The sequence below is a fragment of the Syngnathus scovelli genome, chromosome 4 (assembly GCF_024217435.2).
Source record: "Syngnathus scovelli strain Florida chromosome 4, RoL_Ssco_1.2, whole genome shotgun sequence".
Taxonomy (NCBI): Eukaryota; Metazoa; Chordata; class Actinopteri; order Syngnathiformes; family Syngnathidae; genus Syngnathus; species Syngnathus scovelli.
The window spans coordinates 4,937,930-4,959,919 of NC_090850.1; positions in this window are offsets into that span (position 1 = coordinate 4,937,930).

Below are 21,990 nucleotides of genomic sequence, written 5' to 3' on the forward strand. Positions count from 1 at the left end.
TCTGGTTGAGTGCGCATAGTAAAAAGTGCTCTTGGCAGCTAGAGAGTGCCGCGTTGACCGCTGCGCATGAAGAAATAACCAACTGCAACGTTTGGTTTAGGTTTTAGGTGCATTTTTAATTTTATTGCTTAAATCGCATTTTCTCGACGAGCTGAGCACATTTTCTGAAATGTGCTCCTCCCGTCACTCTTGTTGGGTGCGCATAGTAAAAAGTGCTCTTGGCAGCTAGAGAGTGCCGCGTTGACCACTGCGCATGAAGAAATAACCACCTGCAACGTTTGGTTTAGGTTTTAGGTGCATTTTTAATTTTATTGCTTAAATCGCATTTTCTCGACGAGCTGAGCACGTTTTCTGAAATGTGCTCCTCCCGTCACTCTGGTTGGGTGCGCATAGTAAAAAGTGCTCTTGGCAGCTAGAGAGTGCCGTGTTGACCACTGCGCATGAAGAAATAACCACCTGCAACGTTTGGTTTAGGTTTTAGGTGCATTTTTAATTTTATTGCTTAAATCGCATTTTGTCGACGAGCTGAGCACGTTTTCTGAAATGTGCTCCTCCCGTCACTCTGGTTGGGTGCGCATAGTAAAAAGTGCTCTTGGCAGCTAGAGAGTGCCGCGTTGACCACTGCGCATGAAGAAATAACCACCTGCATCGTTTGGTTTAGGTTTTAGGTGCATTTTTAATTTTATTGCTTAAATCGCATTTTCTCGACGAGCTGAGCACGTTTTCTGAAATGTGCTCCTCCCGTCACTCTGGTTGGGTGCGCATAGTAAAAAGTGCTCTTGGCAGGTAGAGAGTGCCGCGTTGACCACTGCACATAAAGAAATGACCATCTGCAACGTGTGGTTTAGGTTTTAGGTGCATTTTTAATTTTATTGCTTAAATCGCATTTTCTCGACGAGCTGAGCACGTTTTCTGAAATGTGCTCCTCCCGTCACTCTGGTTGGGTGCGCTTAGTAAAAAGTGCTCTTGGCAGCTAGAGAGTGCCGCGTTGACCACTGCGCATGAAGAAATGACCATCTGCAACGTTTGGTTTAGGTTTTTGGTGCATTTTTAATTTTATTGCTTAAATCGCATTTTCTCGACGAGCTGAGCACGTTTTCTGAAATGTGCTCCTCCCGTCACTCTGGTTGGGTGCGCATAGTAAAAAGTGCTCTTGGCAGCTAGAGAGTGCCGCGTTGACCACTGCGCATGAAGAAATAACCACGTGCAACGTTTGTTTTAGGTTTTAGGTGCATTTTTAATTTTATTGCTTAAATCGCATTTTCTCGACGAGCTGAGCACGTTTTCTGAAATGTGCTCCTCCCGTCACTCTGGTTGGGTGCGCATAGTGAAAAGTGCTCTTGGCAGCTAGAGAGTGCCGCGTTGACCACTGCGCATGAAGAAATAACCACCTGCAACGTTTGGTTTAGGTTTTAGGTGCATTTTTAATTTTATTGCTTAAATCGCATTTTCTCGACAAGCTGAGCACGTTTTCTGAAATGTGCTCCTCCCGTCACTCTGGTTGGGTGCGCATAGTAAAAAGTGCTCTTGGCAGCTAGAGAGTGCAGCGTTGACCACTGCGCATGAAGAAATGACCATCTGCAACGTTTTTTTTAGGTTTTGGGTGCATTTTTAATTTTATTGCTTAAATCGCATTTTCTCGACGAGCTGAGCACGTTTTCTGAAATGTGCTCCTCCCGTCACTCTGGTTGGGTGCGCATAGTAAAAAGTGCTCTTGGCAGCTAGAGAGTGCCGCTTTGACTGCTGCGCATGAAGAAATAACCACCTGCAATGTTTTGTTTAGGTTTTGGGTGCATTTTTAATTTTATTGCTTAAATCGCATTTTCTCGACGAGCTGAGCACGTTTTCTGAAATGTGCTCCTCCCGTCACTCTGGTTGGGTGCGCATAGTAAAAAGTGCTCTTGGCAGCTAGAGAGTGCCGCGTTGACCACTGCGCATGAAGAAATAACCACCTGCAACGTTTGGTTTAGGTTTTAGGTGCATTTTTAATTTTATTGCTTAAATCGAATTTTCTCGACGAGCTGAGCACGTTTTCTGAAATGTGCTCCTCCCGTCACTCTGGTTGGGTGCGCATAGGAAAAAGTGCTCTTGGCAGCTAGAGAGTGCCGCGTTGACCACTGCGCATGAAGAAATAACCACGTGCAACGTTTGTTTTAGGTTTTAGGTGCATTTTTAATTTTATTGCTTAAATCGCATTTTCTCGACGAGCTGAGCACGTTTTCTGAAATGTGCTCCTCCCGTCACTCTGTTTGGGTGCGCATAGTAAAAAGTGCTCTTGGCAGCTAGAGAGTGACGCGTTGACCGCTGCACATGAAGAAATAACCACCTGCAACGTTTGGTTTAGGTTTTAGGTGCGTTTTTAATTTTATTGCTTAAATCGCATTTTCTCGACGAGCTGAGCACGTTTTCTGAAATGTGCTCCTCCCGTCACTCTGGTTGGGTGCGCATAGTAAAAAGTGCTCTTGGCAGCTAGAGAGTGCCGCGTTGACCACTGCGCATGAAGAAATAACCACCTGCAACGTTTGGTTTAGGTTTTAGGTGCATTTTTAATTTTATTGCTTAAATCGAATTTTCTCGACGAGCTGAGCACGTTTTCTGAAATGTGCTCCTCCCGTCACTCTGGTTGGGTGCGCATAGTAAAAAGTGCTCTTGGCAGCTAGAGAGTGCCGCGTTGACCACTGCGCATGAAGAAATAACCACCTGCATCGTTTGGTTTAGGTTTTAGGTGCATTTTTAATTTTATTGCTTAAATCACATTTTCTCGACGAGCTGATCACGTTTTCTGAAATGTGCTCCTCCCGTCACTCTGGTTGGGTGCGCATAGTAAAAAGTGCTCTTGGCAGCTAGAGAGTGCCGCGTTGACCACTGCGCATGAAGAAATTACCACGTGCAACGTTTGTTTTAGGTTTTGGGTGCATTTTTAATTTTATTGCTTAAATCGCATTTTCTCGTCGAGCTGAGCACGTTTTTAGAAATGTGCTCCTCCCGTCACTCTGATTGGGTGTGCATAGTAAAAAGTGCTCTTGGCAGCTAGAGAGTGCCGCGTTGACCACTGCGCATGAAGAAATGACCATCTGCAACGTTTGGTTTAGGTTTTAGGTGCATTTTTAATTTTATTGCTTAAATCGCATTTTCTCGACGAGCTGAGCACGTTTTCTGAAATGTGCTCCTCCCGTCACTCTGGTTGGGTGCGCATAGTAAAAAGTGCTCTTGGCAGCTAGAGAGTGCCGCGTTGACCACTGCGCATGAAGAAATAACCACCTGCAACGTTTGGTTTAGGTTTTGGGTGCATTTTTAATTTTATTGCTTAAATCGCATTTTCTCGACGAGCTGAGCACGTTTTCTGAAATGTGCTCCTCCCGTCACTCTGGTTGGGTGCGCATAGTAAAAAGTGCTCTTGGCAGCTAGAGAGTGCCGCGTTGACCACTGCGCATGAAGAAATAACCACCTGCATCGTTTGGTTTAGGTTTTAGGTGCATTTTTAATTTTATTGCTTAAATCACATTTTCTCGACGAGCTGAGCACGTTTTCTGAAATGTGCTCCTCCCGTCACTCTGGTTGGGTGCGCATAGTAAAAAGTGCTCTTGGCAGCTAGAGAGTGCCGCGTTGACCACTGCGCATGAAGAAATAACCACGTGCAACGTTTGTTTTAGGTTTTGGGTGCATTTTTAATTTTATTGCTTAAATCGCATTTTCTCGTCGAGCTGAGCACGTTTTTAGAAATGTGCTCCTCCCGTCACTCTGGTTGGGTGTTCATAGTAAAAAGTGCTCTTGGCAGCTAGAGAGTGCCGCGTTGACCACTGCGCATGAAGAAATGACCATCTGCAACGTTTGGTTTAGGTTTTGGGTGCATTTTTAATTTTATTGCTTAAATCGCATTTTCTCGACGAGCTGAGCACGTTTTCTGAAATGTGCTCCTCCCGTCACTCTGGTTGGGTGCGCATAGTGAAAAGTGCTCTTGGCAGCTAGAGAGTGCCGCGTTGACCATTGCGCATGAAGAAATAACCACCTGCAACGTTTGGTTTAGGTTTTAGGTGCATTTTTAATTTTATTGCTTAAATCGCATTTTCTCGACGAGCTGAGCACGTTGTCTGAAATGTGCTCCTCACGTCACTCTGGTTGGGTGCGCATAGTAAAAAGTGCTCTTGGCAGCTAGAGAGTGCCGCGTTGACCACTGCGCATGAAGAAATAACCACCTGCAACGTTTGGTTTAGGTTTTGGGTGCATTTTTAATTTTATTGCTTAAATCGCATTTTCTCGTCGAGCTGAGCACGTTTTCTGAAATGTGCTCCTCCGTCACTCTGGTTGGGTGCGCATAGTAAAAAGTGCTCTTGGCAGCTAGAGAGTGCCGCGTTGACCACTGCGCATAAAGAAATGACCATCTGCAACGTTTGGTTTAGGTTTTGGGTGCATTTTTAATTTTATTGCTTAAATCGCATTTTCTCGACGAGCTAAGCACGTTTTCTGAAATGTGCTCCTCCCGTGACTCTGGTTGGGTGCGCATAGTAAAAAGTGCTCTTGGCAGCTAGAGAGTGCCGCGTTGACCACTGCGCATGAAGAAATAACCACCTGCAACGTTTGGTTTAGGTTTTGGGTGCATTTTTAATTTTATTGCTTAAATCGCATTTTCTGGACAAGCTGAGCACGTTTTCTGAAATGTGCTCCTCCCGTCACTCTGGTTGGGTGCGCATAGTAAAAAGTGCTCTTGGCAGCTAGAGAGTGCCGCGTTGACCACTGCGCATGAAGAAATAACCACCTGCATCGTTTGGTTTAGGTTTTAGGTGCATTTTTAATTTTATTGCTTAAATCACATTTTCTCGACGAGCTGAGCACGTTTTCTGAAATGTGCTCCTCCCGTCACTCTGGTTGGGTGCGCATAGTAAAAAGTGCTCTTGGCAGCTAGAGAGTGCCGCGTTGACCACTGCGCATGAAGAAATAACCACGTGCAACGTTTGTTTTAGGTTTTGGGTGCATTTTTAATTTTATTGCTTAAATCGCATTTTCTCGTCGAGCTGAGCACGTTTTTAGAAATGTGCTCCTCCCGTCACTCTGATTGGGTGTGCATAGTAAAAAGTGCTCTTGGCAGCTAGAGAGTGCCGCGTTGACCACTGCGCATGAAGAAATGACCATCTGCAACGTTTGGTTTAGGTTTCAGGTGCATTTTTAATTTTATTGCTTAAATCGCATTTTCTCGACGAGCTGAGCACGTTTTCTGAAATGTGCTCCTCCCGTCACTCTGGTTGGGTGCGCATAGTAAAAAGTGCTCTTGGCAGCTAGAGAGTGCCGCGTTGACCACTGCGCATGAAGAAATAACCACCTGCAACGTTTGGTTTAGGTTAAGGGTGCATTTTTAATTTTATTGCTTAAATCGCATTTTCTCGACGAGCTGAGCACGTTTTCTGAAATGTGCTCCTCCCGTCACTCTGGTTGGGTGCGCATAGTAAAAAGTGCTCTTGGCAGCTAGAGAGTGCCGCGTTGACCACTGCGCATGAAGAAATAACCACCTGCATCGTTTGGTTTAGGTTTTAGGTGCATTTTTAATTTTATTGCTTAAATCACATTTTCTCGACGAGCTGAGCACGTTTTCTGAAATGTGCTCCTCCCGTCACTCTGGTTGGGTGCGCATAGTAAAAAGTGCTCTTGGCAGCTAGAGAGTGCCGCGTTGACCACTGCGCATGAAGAAATAACCACGTGCAACGTTTGTTTTAGGTTTTGGGTGCATTTTTAATTTTATTGCTTAAATCGCATTTTCTCGTCGAGCTGAGCACGTTTTTAGAAATGTGCTCCTCCCGTCACTCTGGTTGGGTGTTCATAGTAAAAAGTGCTCTTGGCAGCTAGAGAGTGCCGCGTTGACCACTGCGCATGAAGAAATGACCATCTGCAACGTTTGGTTTAGGTTTTGGGTGCATTTTTAATTTTATTGCTTAAATCGCATTTTCTCGACGAGCTGAGCACGTTTTCTGAAATGTGCTCCTCCCGTCACTCTGGTTGGGTGCGCATAGTGAAAAGTGCTCTTGGCAGCTAGAGAGTGCCGCGTTGACCATTGCGCATGAAGAAATAACCACCTGCAACGTTTGGTTTAGGTTTTAGGTGCATTTTTAATTTTATTGCTTAAATCGCATTTTCTCGACGAGCTGAGCACGTTGTCTGAAATGTGCTCCTCACGTCACTCTGGTTGGGTGCGCATAGTAAAAAGTGCTCTTGGCAGCTAGAGAGTGCCGCGTTGACCACTGCGCATGAAGAAATAACCACCTGCAACGTTTGGTTTAGGTTTTGGGTGCATTTTTAATTTTATTGCTTAAATCGCATTTTCTCGTCGAGCTGAGCACGTTTTCTGAAATGTGCTCCTCCGTCACTCTGGTTGGGTGCGCATAGTAAAAAGTGCTCTTGGCAGCTAGAGAGTGCCGCGTTGACCACTGCGCATAAAGAAATGACCATCTGCAACGTTTGGTTTAGGTTTTGGGTGCATTTTTAATTTTATTGCTTAAATCGCATTTTCTCGACGAGCTAAGCACGTTTTCTGAAATGTGCTCCTCCCGTGACTCTGGTTGGGTGCGCATAGTAAAAAGTGCTCTTGGCAGCTAGAGAGTGCCGCGTTGACCACTGCCCATGAAGAAATAACCACCTTCAACGTTTGGTTTAGGTTTTAGGTGCATTTTTAATTTTATTGCTTAAATCGCATTTTCTCGACGAGCTGAGCACGTTTTCTGAAATGTGCTCCTCCCGTCACTCTGGTTGGGTGCGCATAGTAAAAAGTGCTCTTGGCAGCTAGAGAGTGCCGCGTTGGCCACTGCGCATGAAGAAATAACCACCTGCAACGTTTGGTTTAGGTTTTAGATGCATTTTTAATTTTATTGCTTGAATCGCATTTTTTCGACGAGCTGAGCACGTTTTCTGAAATGTGCTCCTCCCGTCACTCTGGTTGGGTGCGCATAGTAAAAAGTGCTCTTGGCACCTAGAGAATGCCGCGTTGACCACTGCGCATGAAGAAATGACCATCTGCAACGTTTGGTTTAGGTTTTGGGTGCATTTTTAATTTTATTGCTTAAATCGCATTTTCTCGACGAGCTGAGCACATTTTCTGAAATGTGCTCCTCCCGTCACTCTGGTTGGGTGCGGATAGTAAAAAGTGCTCTTGGCAGCTAGAGAGTGCCGCGTTGACCACTGCGCATGAAGAAATAACCACCTGCAACGTTTGGTTTAGGTTTTGGGTGCATTTTTAATTTTATTGCTTAAATCGCATTTTCTGGACAAGCTGAGCACGTTTTCTGAAATGTGCTCCTCCCGTCACTCTGGTTGGGTGCGCATAGTAAAAAGTGCTCTTGGCAGCTAGAGAGTGCCGCGTTGACCACTGCGCATGAAGAAATGACCATCTGCAACGTTTAGTTTAGGTTTTAGGTGCATTTTTAATTTTATTGCTTAAATCGCATTTTCTCGACGAGCTGAGCACGTTTTCTGAAATGTGCTCCTCCCGTCACTCTGGTTGGGTGCGCATAGTAAAAAGTGCTCTTGGCAGCTAGAGAGTGCCGCGTTGACCTCTGCGCATGAAGAAATAACCACGTGCAACGTTTGTTTTAGGTTTTAGGTGCATTTTTAATTTTATTGCTTAAATCGCATTTTCTCGACGAGCTGAGCACGTTTTCTGAAATGTGCTCCTCCCGTCACTCTGGTTGGGTGCGCATAGTAAAAAGTGCTCTTGGCAGCTAGAGAGTGCCGCGTTGACCGCTGCGCATGAAGAAATAACCACCTGCAACGTTTGGTTTAGGTTTTAGGTGCATTTTTAATTTTATTGCTTAAATCGCATTTTCTCGACGAGCTGAGCACGTTTTCTGAAATGTGCTCCTCCCGTCACTCTGGTTGGGTGCGCATAGTAAAAAGTGCTCTTGGCAGCTAGAGAGTGCCGCGTTGACCACTGCGCATGAAGAAATAACCACCTGCAACGTTTGGTTTAGGTTTTAGGTGCATTTTTAATTTTATTGCTTAAATCGCATTTTCTGGACGAGCTGAGCACGTTTTCTGAAATGTGCTCCTCCCGTCACTCTGGTTGGGTGCGCATAGTAAAAAGTGCTCTTGGCAGCTAGAGAGTGCCGCGTTGATCACTGCGCATGAAGAAATAACCACGTGCAACGTTTGTTTTAGGTTTTAGGTGCATTTTTAATTTTATTGCTTAAATCGCATTTTCTCGACAAGCTGAGCACGTTTTCTGAAATGTGCTCCTCCCGTCACTCTGGTTGGGTGCGCATAGTAAAAAGTGCTCTTGGCAGCTAGAGAGTGCCGCGTTGACCACTGCGCATGAAGAAATAACCACCTGCAACGTTTGGTTTAGGTTTTGGGTGCATTTTTAATTTTATTGCTTAAATCGCATTTTCTCGACGAACTGAGCACGTTTTCTGAAATGTGCTCCTCCCGTCACTCTGGTTGGGTGCGCATAGTAAAAAGTGCTCTTGGCAGCTAGAAAGTGCCGCGTTGACCACTGCGCATGAAGAAATAACCACGTGCAACGTTTGTTTTAGGTTTTAGGTGCATTTTTAATTTTATTGCTTAAATCGCATTTTCTCGACGAGCTGAGCACGTTTTCTGAAATGTGCTCCTCCCGTCACTCTGGTTGGGTGCGCATAGTAAAAAGTCCTCTTGGCAGCTAGAGAGTGCCGCGTTGACCGCTGCGCATGAAGAAATAACCACCTGCAACGTTTGGTTTAGGTTTTAGGTGCCTTTTTAATTTTATTGCTTAAATCGCATTTTCTCGACGAGCTGAGCACGTTTTCTGAAATGTGCTCCTCCCGTCACTCTGGTTGGGTGTGCATAGTAAAAAGTGCTCTTGGCAGCTAGAGAGTGCCGCGTTGACTGCTGCGCATGAAGAAATAACCACCTGCAACGTTTGGTTTAGGTTTTAGGTGCATTTTTAATTTTATTGCTTAAATCGCATTTTCTCGACGAGCTGAGCACGTTTTCTGAAATGTGCTCCTCCCGTCACTCTGGTTGGGTGCGCATAGTAAAAAGTGCTCTCTGCAGCTAGAGAGTGCCACGTTGACCACTGCGCATGAAGAAATGACCATCTGCAACGTTTGGTTTAGGTTTTAGGTGCATTTTTAATTTTATTGCTTGAATCGCATTTTCTCCACAAGCTGAGCACGTTTTCTGAAATGTGCTCCTCCCGTCACTCTGGTTGGGTGTGCATAGTAAAAAAGTGCTCTTGGCAGCTAGAGAGTGCCGCGTTGACTGCTGCGCATGGAGAAATAACCACCTGCAACGTTTGGTTTAGGTTTTAGGTGTATTTTTAATTTTATTGCTTAAATCGCATTTTCTCGACGAGCTGAGCACGTTTTCTGAAATGTGCTCCTCCCGTCACTCTGGTTGGGTGCGCATAGTAAAAAGTGCTCTTGGCAGCTAGAGAGTGCCACGTTGACCACTGCGCATGAAAAAATGACCATCTGCAACGTTTGGTTTAGGTTTTAGGTGCATTTTTAATTTTATTGCTTAAATCGCATTTTCTCGACAAGCTGAGCACGTTTTCTGAAATGTGCTCCTCCCGTCACTCTGGTTGGGTGCGCATAGTAAAAAGTGCTTTTGGCAGCTATAGAGTGCCGCGTTGACCACTGCGCATGAAGAAATGACCATCTGCAACGTTTGGTTTAGGTTTTAGGTGCATTTTTAATTTTATTGCTTAAATCGCATTTTCTCGACGAGATGAGCACGTTTTCTGAAATGTGCTCCTCCCGTCACTCTGGTTGGGGGCGCATAGTAAAAAGTGCTCTTGGCAGCTAGAGAGTGCCGCGTTGACCACTGCGCATGAAGAAATAACCACCTGCAACGTTTGGTTTAGGTTTTAGGTGCATTTTTAATTTTATTGCTTAAATCGCATTTTCTCGACGAGCTGAGCACGTTTTCTGAAATCTGCTCCTCCCGTGCCTCTGGTTGGGTGCGCATAGTAAAAAGTGCTCTTGGCAGCTAGAGAGTGCCGCGTTGACTGCTGCGCATGAAGAAATAACCACCTGCAACGTTTGGTTTAGGTTTTAGGTGCATTTTTAATTTTATTGCTTAAATCGCATTTTCTCGACGAGCTGAGCACGTTTTCTGAAATGTGCTCTCCCGTCACTCTGGTTGGGTGGGCATAGTAAAAAGTGCTCTTGGCAGCTAGAGAGTGCCGCGTTGACCACTGCGCATGAAGAAATAACCACGTGCAACGTTTGTTTTAGGTTTTAGGTGCATTTTTAATTTTATTGCTTAAATCGCATTTTCTCGACGAGCTGAGCACGTTTTCTGAAATGTGCTCCTCCCGTCACTCTGGTTGGGTGCGCATAGTAAAAAGTGCTCTTGGCAGCTAGAGAGTGCCGCGTTGACCGCTGCGCATGAAGAAATAACCACCTGCAACGTTTGGTTTAGGTTTTAGGTGCCTTTTTAATTTTATTGCTTAAATCGCATTTTCTCGACGAGCTGAGCACGTTTTCTGAAATGTGCTCCTCCCGTCACTCTGGTTGGGTGTGCATAGTAAAAAGTGCTCTTGGCAGCTAGAGAGTGCCGCGTTGACTGCTGCGCATGAAGAAATAACCACCTGCAACGTTTGGTTTAGGTTTTAGGTGCATTTTTAATTTTATTGCTTAAATCGCATTTTCTCGACGAGCTGAGCACGTTTTCTGAAATGTGCTCCTCCCGTCACTCTGGTTGGGTGCGCATAGTAAAAAGTGCTCTTGGCAGCTAGAGAGTGCCACGTTGACCACTGCGCATGAAGAAATGACCATCTGCAACGTTTGGTTTAGGTTTTAGGTGCATTTTAGATTTTATTGCTTGAATCGCATTTTCTCCACAAGCTGAGCACGTTTTCTGAAATGTGCTCCTCCCGTCACTCTGGTTGGGTGTGCATAGTAAAAAAGTGCTCTTGGCAGCTAGAGAGTGCCGCGTTGACTGCTGCGCATGGAGAAATAACCACCTGCAACGTTTGGTTTAGGTTTTAGGTGTATTTTTAATTTTATTGCTTAAATCGCATTTTCTCGACGAGCTGAGCACGTTTTCTGAAATGTGCTCCTCCCGTCACTCTGGTTGGGTGCGCATAGTAAAAAGTGCTCTTGGCAGCTAGAGAGTGCCACGTTGACCACTGCGCATGAAAAAATGACCATCTGCAACGTTTGGTTTAGGTTTTAGGTGCATTTTTAATTTTATTGCTTAAATCGCATTTTCTCGACAAGCTGAGCACGTTTTCTGAAATGTGCTCCTCCCGTCACTCTGGTTGGGTGCGCATAGTAAAAAGTGCTTTTGGCAGCTATAGAGTGCCGCGTTGACCACTGCGCATGAAGAAATGACCATCTGCAACGTTTGGTTTAGGTTTTAGGTGCATTTTTAATTTTATTGCTTAAATTGCATTTTCTCGACGAGATGAGCACGTTTTCTGAAATGTGCTCCTCCCGTCACTCTGGTTGGGGGCGCATAGTAAAAAGTGCTCTTGGCAGCTAGAGAGTGCCGCGTTGACCACTGCGCATGAAGAAATAACCACCTGCAACGTTTGGTTTAGGTTTTAGGTGCATTTTTAATTTTATTGCTTAAATCGCATTTTCTCGACGAGCTGAGCACGTTTTCTGAAATGTGCTCCTCCCGTGCCTCTGGTTGGGTGCGCATAGTAAAAAGTGCTCTTGGCAGCTAGAGAGTGCCGCGTTGACTGCTGCGCATGAAGAAATAACCACCTGCAACGTTTGGTTTAGGTTTTAGGTGCATTTTTAATTTTATTGCTTAAATCGCATTTTCTCGACGAGCTGAGCACGTTTTCTGAAATGTGCTCTCCCGTCACTCTGGTTGGGTGGGCATAGTAAAAAGTGCTCTTGGCAGCTAGAGAGTGCCGCGTTGACCACTGCGCATGAAGAAATAACCACCTGCAACGTTTGGTTTAGGTTTTAGGTGAATTTTTAATTTTATTGCTTAAATCGCATTTTCTGGACGAGCTGAGCACGTTTTCTGAAATGTGCTCCTCCCGTCACTCTAGTTGGGTGAGCATAGTAAAAAGTGCTCTTGGCAGCTAGAGAGTGCCGCGTTGACCACTGCGCATGAAGAAATGACCATCTGCAACCTTTGGTTTAGGTTTTAAGTGCATTTTTAATTTTATTGCTTAAATCGCATTTTCTCGACGAGCTGAGCACGTTTTCTGAAATGTGCTCCTCCCGTCACTCTGGTTGGGTGCGCATAGTAAAAAGTGCTCTTGGCAGCTAGAGAGTGCCGCGTTGACCACTGCGCATGAAGAAGTAACCACCTGCAACGTTTGGTTTAGGTTTTGGGTGCATTTTTAATTTTATTGCTTAAATCGCATTTTCTCGACGAGCTGAGCACGTTTTCTGAAATGTGCTCCTCCCGTCACTCTGGTTGGGTGCGCATAGTAAAAAGTGCTCTTGGCAGCTAGAGAGTGCCGCGTTGACCACTGCGCATGAAGAAATGACCATCTGCAACGTTTGGTTTAGGTTTTGGGTGCATTTTTAATTTTATTGCTTAAATCGCATTTTCTCGACGAGCTGAGCACGTTTTCTGAAATGTGCTCGTCCCGTCACTCTGGTTGGGTGCGCATAGTAAAAAGTCCTCTTGGCAGCTAGAGAGTGCCGCGTTGACCACTGCGCATGAAGAAATAACCACCTGCAACGTTTGGTTTAGGTTTTTGGTGTATTTTTAATTTTATTGCTTAAATCGCATTTTCTGGACGAGCTGAGCACGCTTTCTGAAATGTGCTCCTCCCGTCACTCTGGTTGGGTGCGCATAGTAAAAAGTGCTCTTGGCAGCTAGAGAGTGTCGCGTTGACTGCTGCGCATGAAGAAATAACCACCTGCAACGTTTGGTTTAGGTTTTAGGTGCATTTTTAATTTTATTGCTTAAATCGCATTTTCTCGACGAGCAGAGCACGTTTTCTGAAATGTGCTCCTCCCGTCACTCTGGTTGGGTGCGCATGGTAAAAAGTGCTCTTGGCAGCTAGAGAGTGCCACGTTGACCACTGCGCATGAAGAAATAACCGCCTGCAACGTTTGGTTTTTGTTTTGGGTGCATTTTTAATTTCATTGCTTAAATCGCATTTTCTCGTCGAGCTGAGCACGTTTTCTGAAATGTGCTCCTCCCGTCACTCTGGTTGGGTGCGCATAGTAAAAAGTGCTCTTGGCAGCTAGAGAGTGCCGCGTTGACCACTGCGCATGAAGAAATGACCATCTGCAACGTTTGGTTTAGGTTTTGGGTGCATTTTTAATTTTATTGCTTAAATCGCATTTTCTCGACGAGCTGAGCACGTTTTCTGAAATGTGCTCCTCCCGTCACTCTGGTTGGGTGCGCATAGTAAAAAGTGCTCTTGGCAGCTAGAGAGTGCCGCGTTGACCACTGCGCATGAAGAAATAACCACCTGCAACGTTTGGTTTAGGTTTTAGGTGCATTTTTAATTTTATTGCTTAAATCGCATTTTCTCGTCGAGCTGAGCACGTTTTCTGAAATGTGCTCCTCCCGTCACTCTGGTTGGGTGCGCATAGTAAAAAGTGCTCTTGGCAGCTAGAGAGTGCCGCGTTGACCACTGCGCATGAAGAAATGACCATCTGCAACGTTTGGTTTAGGTTTTGGGTGCATTTTTAATTTTATTGCTTAAATCGCATTTACTCGACGAGCTGAGCACGTTTTCTGAAATGTGCTCCTCCCGTCACTCTGGTTGGGTGCGCATAGTAAAAAGTGCTCTTGGCAGCTAGAGAGTGCCGCGTTGACCACTGCACATAAAGAAATAACCACGTGCAACGTTTGTTTTAGGTTTTATGTGCATTTTTAATTTTATTGCTTAAATCGCATTTTCTCGACGAGCTGAGCACGTTTTCTGAAATGTGCTCCTCCCGTCACTCTGGTTGGGTGCGCATAGTAAAAAGTGATCTTGGCAGCTAGAGAGTGCCGCGTTGACCATTGCGCATGAAGAAATAACCACCTGCAACGTTTGGTTTAGGTTTTAGGTGCATTTTTAATTTTATTGCTTAAATTGCATTTTCTCGAGGAGCTGAGCACGTTTTCTGAAATGTGCTCCTCCCGTCACTCTGGTTGGGTGCGCATAGTAAAAACTGCTCTTGGCAGCTAGAGAGTGCCGCGTTGACCACTGCGCATGAAGAAATAACCACCTGCAACGTTTGGTTTAGGTTTTGGGTGCATTTTTAATTTTATTGCTTAAATCGCATTTTCTCGACGAGCTGAGCACGTTTTCTGAAATGTGCTCCTCCCGTCACTCTGGTTGGGTGCGCATAGTAAAAACTGCTCTTGGCAGCTAGAGAGTGCCGCGTTGACCACTGCGCATGAAGAAATAACCACCTGCAACGTTTGGTTTAGGTTTTGGGTGCATTTTTAATTTTATTGCTTAAATCGCATTTTCTCGTCGAGCTGAGCACGTTTTCTGAAATGTGCTCCTCCCGTCACTCTGGTTGGGTGCGCATAGTAAAAAGTGCTCTTGGCAGCTAGAGAGTGCCGCGTTGACCACTGCGCATGAAGAAATGACCATCTGCAACGTTTGGTTTAGGTTTTGGGTGCATTTTTAATTTTATTGCTTAAATCGCATTTTCTCGACGAGCTGAGGACGTTTTCTGAAATGTGCTCCTCCCGTCACTCTGGTTGGGTGCGCATAGTAAAAAGTGCTCTTGGCAGCTAGAGAGTGCAGCGTTGACCACTGCGCATGAAGAAATGACCATCTGCAACGTTTTTTTTAGGTTTTGGGTGCATTTTTAATTTTATTGCTTAAATCGCATTTTCTCGACGAGCTGAGCACGTTTTCTGAAATGTGCTCCTCCCGTCACTCTGGTTGGGTGCGCATAGTAAAAAGTGCTCTTGGCAGCTAGAGAGTGCCGCGTTGACCACTGCGCATGAAGAAATAACCACCTGCAATGTTTGGTTTAGGTTTTAGGTGCATTTTTAATTTTATTGCTTAAATCGCATTTTCTCGACGAGCTGAGCACGTTTTCTGAAATGTGCTCCTCCCGTCACTCTGGTTGGGTGCACATAGTAAAAAGTGCTCTTGGCAGCTAGAGAGTGCCGCGTTGACTACTGCACATGAAGAAATAACCACCTGCAAGTTTGGTTTAGGTTTTAGGTGCATTTTTAATTTTATTGCTTAAATCGCATTTTCTCGACGAGCTGAGAACGTTTTCTGAAATGTGCTCCTCCCGTCACTCTTGTTGGGTGCGCATAGTAAAAAGTGCTCTTGGCAGCTAGAGAGTGCCGCGTTGACCACTGCGCATGAAGAAATAACCACCTGCAACGTTTGGTTTAGGTTTTAGGTGCATTTTTAATTTTATTGCTTGAATCGCATTTTCTCGACGAGCTGAGCACGTTTTCTGAAATGTGCTCCTCCCGTCACTCTGGTTGGGTGCGCATAGTAAAAAGTGCTCTTGGCAGCTAGAGAGTGCCGCGTTGACCACTGCGCATGAAGAAATAACCACCTGCAACGTTTGGTTTAGGTTTTGGGTGCATTTTTAATTTTATTGCTTAAATCGCATTTTCTGGACGAGCTGAGCACGTTTTCTGAAATGTGCTCCTCCCGTCACTCTGGTTGGGTGCGCATAGTAAAAAGTGCTCTTGGCAGCTAGAGAGTGCCGCGTTGACCACTGCGCATGAAGAAATGACCATCTGCAACGTTTGGTGTAGGTTTTAGGTGCATTTTTAATTTTATTGCTTAAATCGCATTTTCTCGACGAGCTGAGCACGTTTTCTGAAATGTGCTCCTCCCGTCACTTTGGTTGGGTGCGCATATTAAAAAGTGCTCTTGGCAGCTAGAGAGTGCCGCGTTGACCACTGCGCATAAAGAAATGACCATCTGCAACGTTTGGTTTAGGTTTTAGGTGCATTTTTAATTTTATTGCTTAAATCGCATTTTCTCGACGAGCTGAGCACGTTTTCTGAAATGTGCTCCTCCCGTCACTCTGGTTGGGTGCGCATAGTAAAAAGTGCTCTTGGCAGCTAGAGAGTGCCACGTTGACCACTGCGCATGAAGAAATAACCACGTGCAACGTTTGTTTTAGGTTTTAGGTGCATTTTTATTTTTATTGCTTAAATCGCAATTTCTCGACGAGCTGAGCACGTTTTCTGAAACGTGCTCCTCCCGTCACTCTGGTTGGGTGCGCATAGTAAAAAGTGCTCTTGGCAGCTAGAGAGTGCCGCGTTGACTGCTGCGCATGAAGAAATGACCACCTGCAACGTTTGTTTTAGGTTTTGGGTGCATTTTTAATTTTATTGCTTAAATCGCATTTTCTCGACGAGCTGAGCACGTTTTCTGAAATGTGCTCCTCCCGTCACTCTGGTTGGGTGCGCATGGTAAAAAGTGCTCTTGGCAGCTAGAGAGTGCCGCGTTGACCACTGCGCATGAAGAAATAACCGCCTGCAACGTTTGGTTTAGGTTTTGGGTGCATTTTTAATTTTATTGCTTAAATCGCATTTTCTCGTCGAGCTGAGCACGTTTTCTGAAATGTGCTCCTCCCGTCACTGTGGTTGGGTGCGCATAGTAAAAAGTGCTCTTGGCAGCTAGAGAGTGCCGCGTTGACCACTGCGCATTTAGAAATGACCATCTGCAAAGTTTGGTTTAGGTTTTGGGTGCATTTTTAATTTTATTGCTTAAATCGCATTTTCTCGACGAGCTGAGCACGTTTTCTGAAATGTGCTCCTCCCGTCACTCTGGTTGGGTGCGCATAGTAAAAAGTGCTCTTGGCAGCTAGAGAGTGCCGCGTTGACCACTGCGCATGAAGAAATGACCATCTGCAACGTTTGGTGTAGGTTTTAGGTGCATTTTTAATTTTATTGCTTAAATCGCATTTTCTCGACGAGCTGAGCACGTTTTCTGAAATGTGCTCCTCCCGTCACTTTGGTTGGGTGCGCATATTAAAAAGTGCTCTTGGCAGCTAGAGAGTGCCGCGTTGACCACTGCGCATAAAGAAATGACCATCTGCAACGTTTGGTTTAGGTTTTAGGTGCATTTTTAATTTTATTGCTTAAATCGCATTTTCTCGACGAGCTGAGCACGTTTTCTGAAATGTGCTCCTCCCGTCACTCTGGTTGGGTGCGCATAGTAAAAAGTGCTCTTGGCAGCTAGAGAGTGCCGCGTTGACCACTGCACTTGAAGAAATAACCACCTGCAACGTTTGGTTTAGGTTTTGGGTGCATTTTTAATTTTATTGCTTAAATCGCATTTTCTCGTCGAGCTGAGCACGTTTTCTGAAATGTGCTCCTCCCGTCACTCTGGTTGGGTGCGCATAGTAAAAAGTGCTATTTGTCACGGTCGGGTGTGGAGCATGGAGCAGGACGACCAAGTGCAGCTTGGACCAGGGTTTATTGGCGGAACTCAAAAGGCAACTAACATGACATAACAAACAATAACTTGACTGACTGACCGGGACGTGAAACAAGACAGCAGGACATGACGGCACCAAGACAGGACGACACACCGAACGACAGGAACCAAAACCAATGACCAAACCCAATACCAATACCAATACCAATGATCCGACAGGGAGAGAGGGGCAGACAGGACTTTTATACAAGACAGGTAACGAGAGGCAGGTGGGAACAATCACATTGATCATGGGCACACAGGAGGGGAGGGGCGAGCACACAGACAGAAACCAAGACAACAGACCCATAGTAGAGCAGTTGGGGGCGAGACGTGACAGAACCCCCCCCACAAGGGACGTCTCCCGACGTCCCAAAAAAAAAAAAAAACTAGGGGAACCGAACCGCGCCGCACTTGGGCGGCGACTTGGGGAACCGCACCGCGCCGCACTCGGGCGGCGACTTGGGGAACCGCACCGCGCCGCACTCGGGCGGCGACTTGGGGAACCGAACCGCGCCGCACTCGGGCGGCGACCTGGGGAACCGAACCTCGCCGCACTCGGGCGGCGACTTGGGGAACCGAACCGCGCCGCACTCGGGCGGCGACTTGGGGAACCGAACCGCACCGCACTCGGGCGGCGACTTGGGGACAGATCCGCACTCTGGCGGTGACTTCGGGGACAGGTCCGCACTCTGGCGGTGACTTAGGGGACAGAGCCGCACTCGGGCGGGGACCTAGGGGACAGAGCCGCACTCGGGCGGGGACCAAGGGGACAGAGCCGCACTTGGGCGGGGACCTAGGGGACAGAGCCGCACTCGGGCGGGGACCTAGGGGACAGAGCCGCACTCGGGCGGGGACCTAGGGGACAGAGCCGCACTCGGGCGGGGGACCTAGGGGACAGAGCCGCACTCGGGCGGGGACCTAGGGGACAGAGCCGCACTCGGGCGGGGACCTAGGGGACAGAGCCGCACTCGGGCGGGGACTTAGGGGACAGAGCCGCACTCGGGCGGGGACCTAGGGGACAGAGCCGCACTCGGGCGGGGACCTAGGGGACAGAGCCGCACTCGGGCGGGGGACCTAGGGGACAGAGCCGCACTCGGGCGGGGACCTAGGGGACAGAGCCGCACTCGGGCGGGGACCTAGGGGACAGAGCCGCACTCGGGCGGGGACTTAGGGGACAGAGCCGCACTCGGGCGGGGACCTAGGGGACAGAGCCGCACTCGGGCGGGGACCTAGGGGACAGAGCCGCACTCGGGCGGGGACCTAGGGGACAGAGCCGCACTCGGGCGGGGACTTAGGGGACAGAGCCGCACTCGGGCGGGGACCTAGGGGACAGAGCCGCACTCGGGCGGGGACCTAGGGGACCGAGCCGCACTCGGGCGGGGACCTAGGGGACAGAGCCGCACTCGGGCGGGGACCTAGGGGACAGAGCCGCACTCGGGCGGGGACCAAGGGGACAGAGCCGCACTCGGGCAGGGACCAAGGGGACAGAGCCGCACTCGGGCGGGGACCTAGGGGACAGAGCCGCACTCGGGCGGGGACCTAGGGGACACACAACCGCACTCCGCGGCGACTCGGGGAAACACAACCGCAATCAGCGGCATACAAAAGTCAGTGCCGCAATCGGCGGCCACTCAGGAAGTCCGTACGGCAATTGGCGGCGACTCCGGAAGTCTGTACCGTGATTGGCGGCCACTCACAAAGTCCGTACAGTGATCGGCGATACTCGGAAGGCGGGGCTCTGCGCAGCGGCAAGAGCCATCACGCGCCGCAGCAGTGGGAGTGGAGCCAGGGACGATCGCGGGTCCGACGCAGCTGGCTTGGATGTCTGGCGACGTTCGCGGGTCCTGCGACGCTGGGGTGGAGCCCGATGGCGGCCGTGAGTCTGATGACGCCGGGAGGCACTCCAACGGCGGCCGTGGGTCCGGCGTCGCGGCACCAGAGTCCGATCGCGGCCGCAAAGCCGCTGGCGCCAGAAGCACTCCGATGGCGGCCGCGGGTCCGGCGTCGCAGCAGCGAAGTCCGACGACGGTCGCAGAGGCGATGGTGCCGAGAGGAACTCCGATGGCGGCCGCGGGTCCGGCGTCGCGGGAGCGAAGTCCGATGACGGTCGCGGAGCTGATGGCGCCGGGACAAGCTCGGACGACGACCGGGCGTCGCAGCGGGAGCTGGTGGTGGAGGGGGGTCCAAGCGCTGGTCGTTGTAGTGGTCGGATCATTCTGTCACGGTCGGGTGTGGAGCATGGAGCAGGACGACCAAGTGCAGCTTGGACCAGGGTTTATTGGCGGAACTCAAAAGGCAACTAACATGACATAACAAACAATAACTTGACTGACTGACCGGGACGTGAAACAAGACAGCAGGACATGACGGCACCAAGACAGGACGACACACCGAACGACAGGAACCAAAACCAATGACCAAACCCAATACCAATACCAATACCAATGATCCGACAGGGAGAGAGGGGCAGACAGGACTTTTATACAAGACAGGTAACGAGAGGCAGGTGGGAACAATCACATTGATCATGGGCACACAGGAGGGGAGGGGCGAGCACACAGACAGAAACCAAGACAACAGACCCATAGTAGAGCAGTTGGGGGCGAGACGTGACACTATTGGCAGCTAGAGAGTGCCGCGTTGACCGCTGCGCATGAAGAAATGACCATCTGCAACGTTTGGTTTAGGTTTTGGGTGCATTTTGATTTTGATTGCTTAAATCACATTTTCTCGACGAGCTGAGCACGTTTTCTGAAATGTGCTCCTCCCGTCACTCTGGTTGGGTGCGCATAGTAAAAAGTGCTCTTGGCAGCTAGAGAGTGCCGCGTTGACCACTGCGCAGGGAGAAATAACCACGTGCAACGTTTGTTTTAGGTTTTAGGTGCATTTTTAATTTTATTGCTTAAATCGCATTTTCTCGACGAGCTGAGCACGTTTTCTGAAATGTGCTCCTCCCGTCACTCTGGTTGGGTGCGCATAGTAAAAAGTGCTCTTGGCAGCTAGAGAGTGCCGCGTTGACTACTGTGCATGAAGAAATGACCATCTGCAACGTTTGGTTTAGGTTTTAGGTGCATTTTTAATTTTATTGCTTAAATCGCATTTTCTCGACGAGCTGTGCACGTTTTCTGAAATGTGCTCCTCCCGTCAGTCTGGTTGGGTGCGCATAGTAAAAAGTGCTCTTGGCAGCTAGAGAGTGCCGCGTTGACCACTGTGCATGAAGAAATAACCACCTGCAACGTTTGGTTTAGGTTTTAGGTGCATTTTTAATTTTATTGCTTAAATTGCATTTTCTCGACGAGCTGAGCACGTTTTCTGAAATGTGCTCCTCCCGTCACTCTGGTTGGGTGCGCATAGTAAAAAGTGCTCTTGGCAGCGAGAGAGTGCCGCGTTGACCACTGCGCATGAAGAAATAACCACCTGCAACGTTTGGTTTAGGTTTTGGGTGCATTTTTAATTTTATTGCTTAAATCGCATTTTCTGGACGAGCTGATCACGTTTTCTGAAATGTGCTCCTCCCGTCACTCTGGTTGGGTGCGCATAGTAAAAAGTGCTCTTGGCAGCTAGAGAGTGCCGCGTTGACCACTGCGCATGAAGAAATGACCATCTGCAACGTTTGGTTTAGGTTTTAGGTGCATTTGTTGGATTTTGTCCACAATTTAGGGAGCGCGTTATCTGCGCCTCACGGCAAAAGCCTTTGCCAATCACCTGTTCTCCAATTTACTCACTGCGTGCTCGTTTGATTTCTTCAGATTTAGGAAAATGCAAAGACACTGAAGCAGAAATTAGACTTAGACAGATTGGTTGAGTTCAATCACAATTCTTGTTCAAAAAGCTCTGTTTTCAGGAAAGTACAATACAGCGCTGGGCCCTTCAAGAGCGGAAAGTCTCCATTCAGAAAAGGCAAAGTCCAAGGTTGTTAGATCAGTTTTATATTCAGTAGCACATTGTGGGCTGGGATTGATGGGCGATGAGTCTTCGGGGTGGGGCAAGTTTGAAGGAGAGTCTGATTCCATGGGAGTGGTGCTGGTTATGGGCGATTCGGTGTGTTGGTGGGGGGCTGTTGGTGTGTGTGTGTGTGTGTGTGGAGGGGGCTGTTGTCTTCCATCCCGTCTCTCGGCCTTGGCGATCATCTTTGGCCGAGTTCTCGGGTGGCTCCTTCTGGCACCCACTGGTTTTATCTCCACGTGACCTTCCTGTGAACATTCTTCTCCAATCTTGGACATACACTGTCGTACCGCATTCAACCGTATCTTTTCTTTGTTAGACAAACTATTTCCCTCTGTGCAGAGCGTTCAGTAGTAATCAAAAACTGGCGTCTAGCATTAGTCAAAACATAAGATACAATCAAGTACTGAACGGTCAAGACGACTCTGGCCGTGTCCATGATTCAGAGAAAAAACATCAGGCATGCATTCCACAGTTCCTTAAGGGTCATTAAGCTATTTAGGCAATATATCAAAAGTCATTTGTTATTTCAAAGTCCTCAGAAATATATATATCAGATCATAAAGTTATAAAAACCTTTCTCATCACCACTTATCAAAAATGTCTAGTTATGTCTTCTTTATTGATTTGGTGTGTACGTATAATTATATGCTTCAAATGTTTCTTTTATTTATTTAATATGTGAATATACTAGTCTGCTTATGTACTTTATTCAATGAGGTTTGAGCATATCTGTTTTTGTAGCGAGG